This window comes from Diabrotica undecimpunctata, chromosome 1, assembly GCF_040954645.1.
Source record: "Diabrotica undecimpunctata isolate CICGRU chromosome 1, icDiaUnde3, whole genome shotgun sequence".
Taxonomy (NCBI): domain Eukaryota; kingdom Metazoa; phylum Arthropoda; class Insecta; order Coleoptera; family Chrysomelidae; genus Diabrotica; species Diabrotica undecimpunctata.
The window spans coordinates 142,450,431-142,458,606 of NC_092803.1; the positions used below are offsets into that span (position 1 = coordinate 142,450,431).

Genomic DNA, 8,176 nt, shown 5'->3' on the forward strand with positions numbered 1-8,176 from the left:
ATAAAGTGAGTGAAAGGACATTACACATCATACAAAATTCCAGCTCTCACTATTCAGGACAAAATAATTAGAGATGACGAACAAATCAGTGATATGCTTTTCTTAACACTTTCTCAATAAATCAAATAATCCTACTAATCTACATAACGAAATTGATGCTACACAAAAACTAAATGATGCCATTTTTTCGACAAAAAGTTGAGCTGCAGGCCCTGGCGATATTCCCTCTATCTTTTTTAAAAACCTTCACCAAAATACATACTAGAAAATATTCCAACTGTTCAATAACATTTGGTCTTCCCAAAAATTCCCATTACTTCCAATAACATTTTCAACCAATTTCAATCAGGCTTCAGACCAAATCGATGCACTATGGCTAATCTTGTAGTTCTGCAATCAACAATTGCGACTGCGCTATCTAAAAATATAGTCATTGCAATCTCCCTTGACATCAAAAGATCTTTTGACTCTAGACCGATTTCTGTGATACTTAACAAACTAAAACAAAACAAGCTATCCGGTAATATATATTCGTTTACAAAATTTTTTTTTCACAGAGCGATCCTTTAAAGTAATTACTAGTGGCTAAACTTCCTCACAACACACAACCACAAACGGTGTCCCACAAGGGTCTGTCCTAAGCAGCACACTATTTCTCCTTAGTATTAACGATTTTAGTTTATTCATAAACAACCCTGTACCATACGAAATATATGATGATGACATAATCTTATTCTGTTATGGAAAGGTCACATCCAGCACAAATACTTTACTAACAAACACGCTAAGTAAAATAAACAACTAGGCCAGTCAATCCGGTCCTAACTTCTCCCTATCCAAATCCAAAGTTATTCATTTTACCAGAAGATAAAACACGCAATCTCCAACCATTACTCTGAATGGAAATTTTCTCCAAGTTATATACCAAATAAAGCTTCTGGGCATTATTTTCGACAAAAAACTTTCCTGGAGACTACACATTCTGAATGAATCTCCTTACATCACTAGCTTATGAGGAAAGTTGGGAAGCAGATGAGAAAACACTACTAAAAATATATCGAAAAAAAGAATAGTAACAAAAAATGTGATATGAGAAGACTAAAAGATAAGGAAACAAAAGAGACAGTCGCACGAATTCTTTCACAACAGCTAAGTAACATGGAGGAAACATATGATCCAGATGAATCAGAATATATGTGAAACTTTTAACAATATCAGAGAACATCTAATAAAAAATAAAGAGAAGCCTAAAGGAAAGAATAACAAAGCCTTAGAAGCGAAGAAACAGAAGGCTGTTCTGCAGCCCTTTTGAATGTTTCGCAGGCTTTTGGTTATGTCTTTCTTTTCTCTTAACTTTTTTCTAATTCTCCAGTAGTAACTTTCCGACTGACATTTCCTTGTGAAAGTAAAGAATCAGTGCACTAACTTATATTTAATTAAAGCTAGAGAACCTAAGCAGATCTTCCTACAAGTCAAAACATCACCACACAGTAATCTCCATAAAATAAAGACTTGGTTACAAACATGGCGAATTAAAGTAAATGAAAGCAAGTTAATACATATATAACGTTCACTAATCGAAAAACTACATGTCCAACCGCCTCATTAAGTAACCAAGTACTACAACAAAAGGATAATGTAAAATACCTGGCTAATAGGAAAAAGATCCCAACTGAATTAGTACAATAAAATTATAGTATACAAGCCAAGCCAATATGGAGCCATGTAATATATGTAACTACTGTAGGGATCTGAGTCGAGATCCAATATGGACATCCTTGAGAGATTCCAATCGAAGATGAGGCCCTAGGCAAACAGAGAACAGAGAAATGTAAATAAATGAGATGTTTAAAAAATACATTTTTTGTTTTTAGCAGAATTGTAAGAGGATTTTTCGAACTGATTTTATTTACATAGCTAGTTTTTTTTTGTAATCTGTTCTACTGAAGATCTGAACATTCTGCTATTTTAAAATTTTCATAAGCGCAAAAAATTAAATTTGCTAGGAAATCGTGTAAATGTTATTAATGAAACTAAAAAATGACTAAAGTTTTTCCACTAAACAATCCTTTACTATATTTCGAAATTAGTTTTTAACATAACTGATTAAAAAACCTATTAAATAAGTATGGTGATAAGAGCAACAACAATAGACTATTAATATTAGTGTCAAACTATAAATACAAACCTTTGCAATAGTGTTTATTCAGTTCTGAGTATACACAAAACTATGTCTTACAGAACCATAATATTGGTGAGCCTTGTACTAACAATACTCCTTGTGCAGGACACATTGTCATGTGTTTGCAAGGAAATATGCGATCGTAGGCGTTATGAGTGAGTATATCAAAAAACAATATAGTTATAATATATAGATCCATAAGCGTATATATATATATATATATATATATATATATATATATATGTATATATATATATATATATATATATATATATATATTTTTCAAATTATTTTTCGACCGTACTGTTTTAAATAGTGATTTATAGTATCAGCAATCGGTCAGGAAATAAAACTCTATTTGTTCAGTCTCAATATTTCGTCACGATTTTGTGACTTCTTCAGGAGAAAACTGTAAATTTATTAGAATCATTAATTATTATGTGTAAACAAAGTGAATATTTTAATACTTACAACTATAAGAATAAATATTTAAATTTTTTTAGCATATCTAAATAAATGACATATTTGTTTGATTTTATTTAGGAGTTATGGTAACCGCAATATTTTATAGAGTGAATTCCCATTGTACATTTTTTAGTGAGTCGGTTAAAATAAACAATTACTATGACAATTAATATGGATAATAGTGTCCGCTTGGTCCGCTTGGAACGTCCGCTTTGGTCCCAAGGACGTCCTTTTAACGTCCTATATTGGTCCGAATGTCTCTGTGCCAGATGTCCTATGGACATCCATTTAACGTCCCTAGCGGAAGTAAGTTGGACGTACAGTGACATTAAGTGGAACTTAATCGAACGTCCATAATACATTCGGTGGACTTACTTGACGGACTTTTGTGATGTCTCTCGGACGTCTATTTTAGCGCTGAGGATGTAAATTAGACATCAACGCCATTGTATAAAGTACTAAAAGTAGCGTAATCCTGTGCATATTAAGAATGTATTTTGGGAAATAAAACGTAAGTGTTTAAATGAACTTACATTTTAATATTACATATATTTGGTATTTACTATGAAAACAAACTAGCTGAAGCAATTCAGGAGATTGGTTATTTTATGAATTAGCTTAAAAATAAAGATTGAAAGGTAACTCTTCTAGTAAGAGAATCCAGATTTAAGAAATGGATCATACCAGAATAAGAATATGGTCTACACAATTTACAAGAACAGAAGATGCTTGTAGATAAGTCAGTATAAATCTAATTGATATAAATGTTTTAATATGCTATTATAACATAATCAGTGTAAATTAGTAAAAGTGGAACGACTAGACAGAAAACCATGCTGACCACTATGAAGCTAGTTCTTCAGATTTACTGTCAAAAAATCAGTCAGTGAAGCCTCGAAAATTTTAGGAATAGCGGAAAGAATTATAATGGAACGATAATTATTAAAAATAAGCCATAGAGATACATAAAAAGAATGCACAATTCCTTAAAAATAAGTTAGGATATTCCCTCTGGACCAAGACCTTTATTGTTATTAAGGCAATGTAAGCATGCTAGAATGTCACAAATTTTAATAGTTAAAGAGTGAATATGGCTGTGGCGGATATAGGGTGTTTGACTATACTTTTCTAGACAGGAGAAAAAAGGATTGTGAATATTGCTAAAGAAATTGGCCAAATCGTTGAAAATTCTGTGGCTCACTAAAAACAGAATCATTCAATCTTCCCATTCTTCTCTTATCCCTTTCCATTCTGATTTACCACACAATTTAACCATTACAAAATTAATCATATTTGCTATTGCAACATGCAAATTAAATTTTATTTATATTTTTATTTCAACATCTGCCCTCTCTTTAGATCTCTTCAGATATTTCATTATCACGTTTCAATTCCCTTCCCCATGGCAGCGCTTGTTTTGGAGTTTTTCCAAGCAGCATCTGAAAACAAAATTAATGTACATTCATAAATTGAATAAAATAATTTCAGATTTTGTTCATTATAATTTGCTTATTGTGAATAAATCATTATTCACAGACGTAAAATTAAACACATGAATTTCAAGTGCTGTAGTTTTAATGAATCTTGCCTGAACTAGAAGAATACCAACCCAGCCATTGCTATTTATTCCTAATGACCAAATGAGTAGTAATCACACTTTGACACTTAAAAAACAAAAATAACAGTGTAGAAATAAAATATACGGCCAACATAATACTTTCATCTCATATCTCTAGCTGTAATTTTTAAAGCAATCTCATAGCCAGACCTGAACATTTGTGAGTTGGTAAATTTTGCATTCTAAATTACATATAAGACACAGTTAACGATATGCTTCACTGTCTGTATGTGGCCACTTAAGCAATAGTGAAAATTCTTAAATGTACCTTAAATTGATTTATGGTTACAAGTTACAAACCTTTTAAAATCATAGCTATATGTGTCACTTCAAAAGCTCTATATTGCTTTTTCCCTAGCCAACTATATTTTCCTTCAATTTTATTGCAGATCAGCTTCTTAAGGCTTCTCCTAACAAATTCGTTTATGGTCTCCTCACCAATTTTGGAAAGCTCATTATTCTAAAATATAAATCAACATGTAACAGTAATCCAACTACCGCACAAACTTCATGCTTAATTATTTTAGCTTAAACTATCTAATAAAAAAACAGCCTCTGATACAAAATCAATCAAACATTTATTTGCAAATTTTGGTTTCTCATAACCATGGTAAATGCCTATTAAAGCTACAATTTTTGGATATATAAACAAATTACACAAACTAGGATAAAACTGACTACTGGAACTCTTTTTTAGTGGGATTCCGTCAAAATTTACACAAATTTCTATAACATTTTTTTTTGCGAAGATAAAAACACCTTTGAAATTTGAATCATATGGATCAGAGTATTTTTTTAAGACCAAAGTAGAAATATTTCCCAGGAAAAACGTCTTTAAATTTAAGTTCTGTGGGTGAAGCAAGAAGGGTTCTAGCATCTGAAGGTAAATGAGAAAGATCAGGAACTTCTTTATGAGTTTTTAATAAATCACCTAGTATTTTAAAGGAGAAAGTCCAGTTGCATAATTTATTAGAACAATTAAAAACATCTCGATAAGGTTCTCCAGAATTCTCGTAATAATTTTGTTTGGACCCTTCTTCAGTTTCATTAAAAGAGGAGCTTTGTAAAGGATCACCAGAATGATCGTCCACGTGACCCGTTTAGATTATTTTAGGTACTTAACATGATGTTGATAAAAAGTTTAAATCGAAAGTATTGTAACCTGAACTATTTGAACTGAAACTCATATCAAAATGATCAGTTAGGGATGGGATATCGGGGTTATTAATATTTTCAACAAAATCCTCTACGTTTTTCGTAACTAGGTATCCTCTGTTGATGACGATTAGATACAAACGTTTTCTTTTAAACATAACCAATTTTAGGAAGAATTACAACTACCTTTTTGTAATAAAATAAAAACCAAACTGAGAAGTAATCTAGCAAATGGTACCAAATCTTTAACAATATACTATAACCAAAGCAAGCATCGAAAAAAGTTGCTTATTCACACCATTCGCACTGTGTGTATACTGCTTAAATAGAATAATTTTTTTTTCTTTTTTCTATTAAGAATTAATACTATTATTATAATTAAACTGTGTCATTTGTTTAAATAGGTATGACATGACAATGACTATTGATAACATCATCATCATTTTGCCACACTTGTTCAAGATTCATCTTGTTAATAAAAATTATATTTTTATTTTTAGCAAACTTATATTATCGTGGTAACTAGAATAACCAAACAATTGTATCGAATTAGCTATAAAGAAAACATTTTTACACTTTACCTAAAAACAAAAACATGTTTTGGAACTATACAATTTTTAAATAATCATGATTTAACCCATTCGCTTTTAATTACTTTATTCACGTAAATAATTTTTTATTCTATTGTAATGTTTGCTATTTGATCCCATAATTGATAAATGTCGGACGTCCAGAAAACGTCCAAGTTCGGACGTCCAGGGAACGTCCGAGTACGGACGTCCAGAGAACGTCCATATTTAGTCCACCCAAAGTACGTCCCACTTCGTCCCAAGTACGTCCGTTTAACATCCAGGGACGTCCGGACCAAAACTGGACGTATATTGGACATCCAGAGGACGTCGTGTGTTACTAGGGAATAGACGTAAGAGAAACCAATACAAGAGAAATAACTAAAATAATTCAAGAAAACAAAAGTTTAAAAGTTTTGAGACAAAATACAAACAATACAGGCAAGAAAAATATGTACAAAATAAAAATCAAAAATGGAAACATTACTGCTGATAAAACCAAAATCCTTGAGGTTGTCGAATCCTTTTATCGCGAAATGTATAAGAGTACCGACGAAGGACAAGATCAGCCCCTGCCCAAAATCACAAACCAGGGATCAAAATTAATGCCAGAAATAACTCCATACGAAATCAAAACGGCACTTTTAGTAGAAATGAAAAATAACAAATTTGTGTGGCGCCAATAAGTGATTTTGGTTAAATCTCAATATTTTGGGGTCAGGAATCTATAATTAAAATTTTTCCAATTATTAATGAAATACCCTGCATACAAATTATACTAAACTATTTTTTTTAATTTCAGCATACACTGTGATCAACCTGGATATGTCTGTTGTCTAGATTAGTTAGACAACACTACAACAAAAAAGTACTAATTTCGTTAAGTCAAAAGATGCCACTTGCGAATAAACAGCTTGAGTGCAAGTGAACGTCTAAATTTCAACTAACGTATATTTTTGCAATTTTTTGTTACTATTATAAATCTTTCGGAATCTGTGTAAAACTCTAAGTATTGAAATATAAGTATAGATTTTTGCAGTTTATATGGCAATGTAATATTAAATTTAAAATTTCATGTTATTTTTGTTTTAATTCTTCCTTAATAGGTTATAGACTATGTCAGTGAATAAGGAACTAAAACAATTAGGGAATTTTTTTTTAATTTGGCAACTCCCAATTTAAATGGTAAAATTTTTAGGTTGTAAAAATATAAATATTATGTTTATATGGGATTAAGGCACAATTGATTGTAACGAAAATTACATTTTATAATTTATTGTTATTTAACGTTTCGAATAATTCCACTCCAATAATCGTTTTCAAAAAACAATTATCATCATCATCTTCTTCTTTTTCTTCTGGCTTTTATTCTACTGAATAATCAGCCAGTACATTTGTTTTGTTAATTTTTTAATTTTTGTTTATATTTGTAGAACCTCTTCACTGTCTTTATTGACTATAAGAAAGCCTCTGACTCAGTGCCGCATGAATGGCTGGTAGATATATTAAGAATATATAAAGTCGATGATAATATAGTGGCCTTTTTAAGACATATAATGACAGATTGGAAGACTAAAATTCACCTCCAAATACCTGGTGAAAGCAATATCGAAACGGAAAATATCGCAATTAACCGCCTTCTATTTCAAGGAGACTCGCTGAGTCCATTGCGGTTCTGTCTAGCGATGAACTTATTATCCCAGCTATTGAACTCCACTGACTCAGGATTTAGCATTAAAAACAACAATACCGTAGTGGCGAAGCTTAATCATCTGTTGTATATGGATGATTTGAAACTAATAGCTTCCACTCGAAATCACTTAGATCAAATGCTAAAAACTGTAGAAATGTTTTCAAATGATATCAGTATGCACTTTGGGTTAGACAAATGTCATGTAGTAAATATAGTCAAGGGAAAGGTTCAGCCCGGATGATTCGATATGCAAAATGGCCAAAACATCGAGGCTATGGGCGAAAATGACATGTATAATTATCTAGGAGTAAAACAAGCGCGGAAAATTGACCATAAACAAATGAAAATCGAATTAACATCAGAGTTCATACGAAGAGTAAAACAGCTACTCCGCTCACATCTTAATAGTAAAAATTTGTTTAAGGCATTAAACACCTACGCATTTTCCGGGCTTAGCTACTCATTTGGGATTATTAAGTGGACTAAAACGGATA

The 8,176-nt window shown here is 31.3% G+C and overlaps 1 long non-coding RNA gene across 1 annotated transcript; it reads left to right on the top strand.

Annotated features, from left to right (window-relative positions):
• Positions 1 to 2,127: 2,127 nt before the first annotated feature.
• On the top strand, positions 2,128 to 7,069 carry LOC140440508 (uncharacterized). The gene is made up of 2 exons (XR_011950855.1): positions 2,128 to 2,337; positions 6,792 to 7,069. It is a non-coding gene; the product is annotated as an uncharacterized lncRNA (long non-coding RNA).
• The last annotated feature ends 1,107 nt before the right edge of the window (positions 7,070 to 8,176 follow it).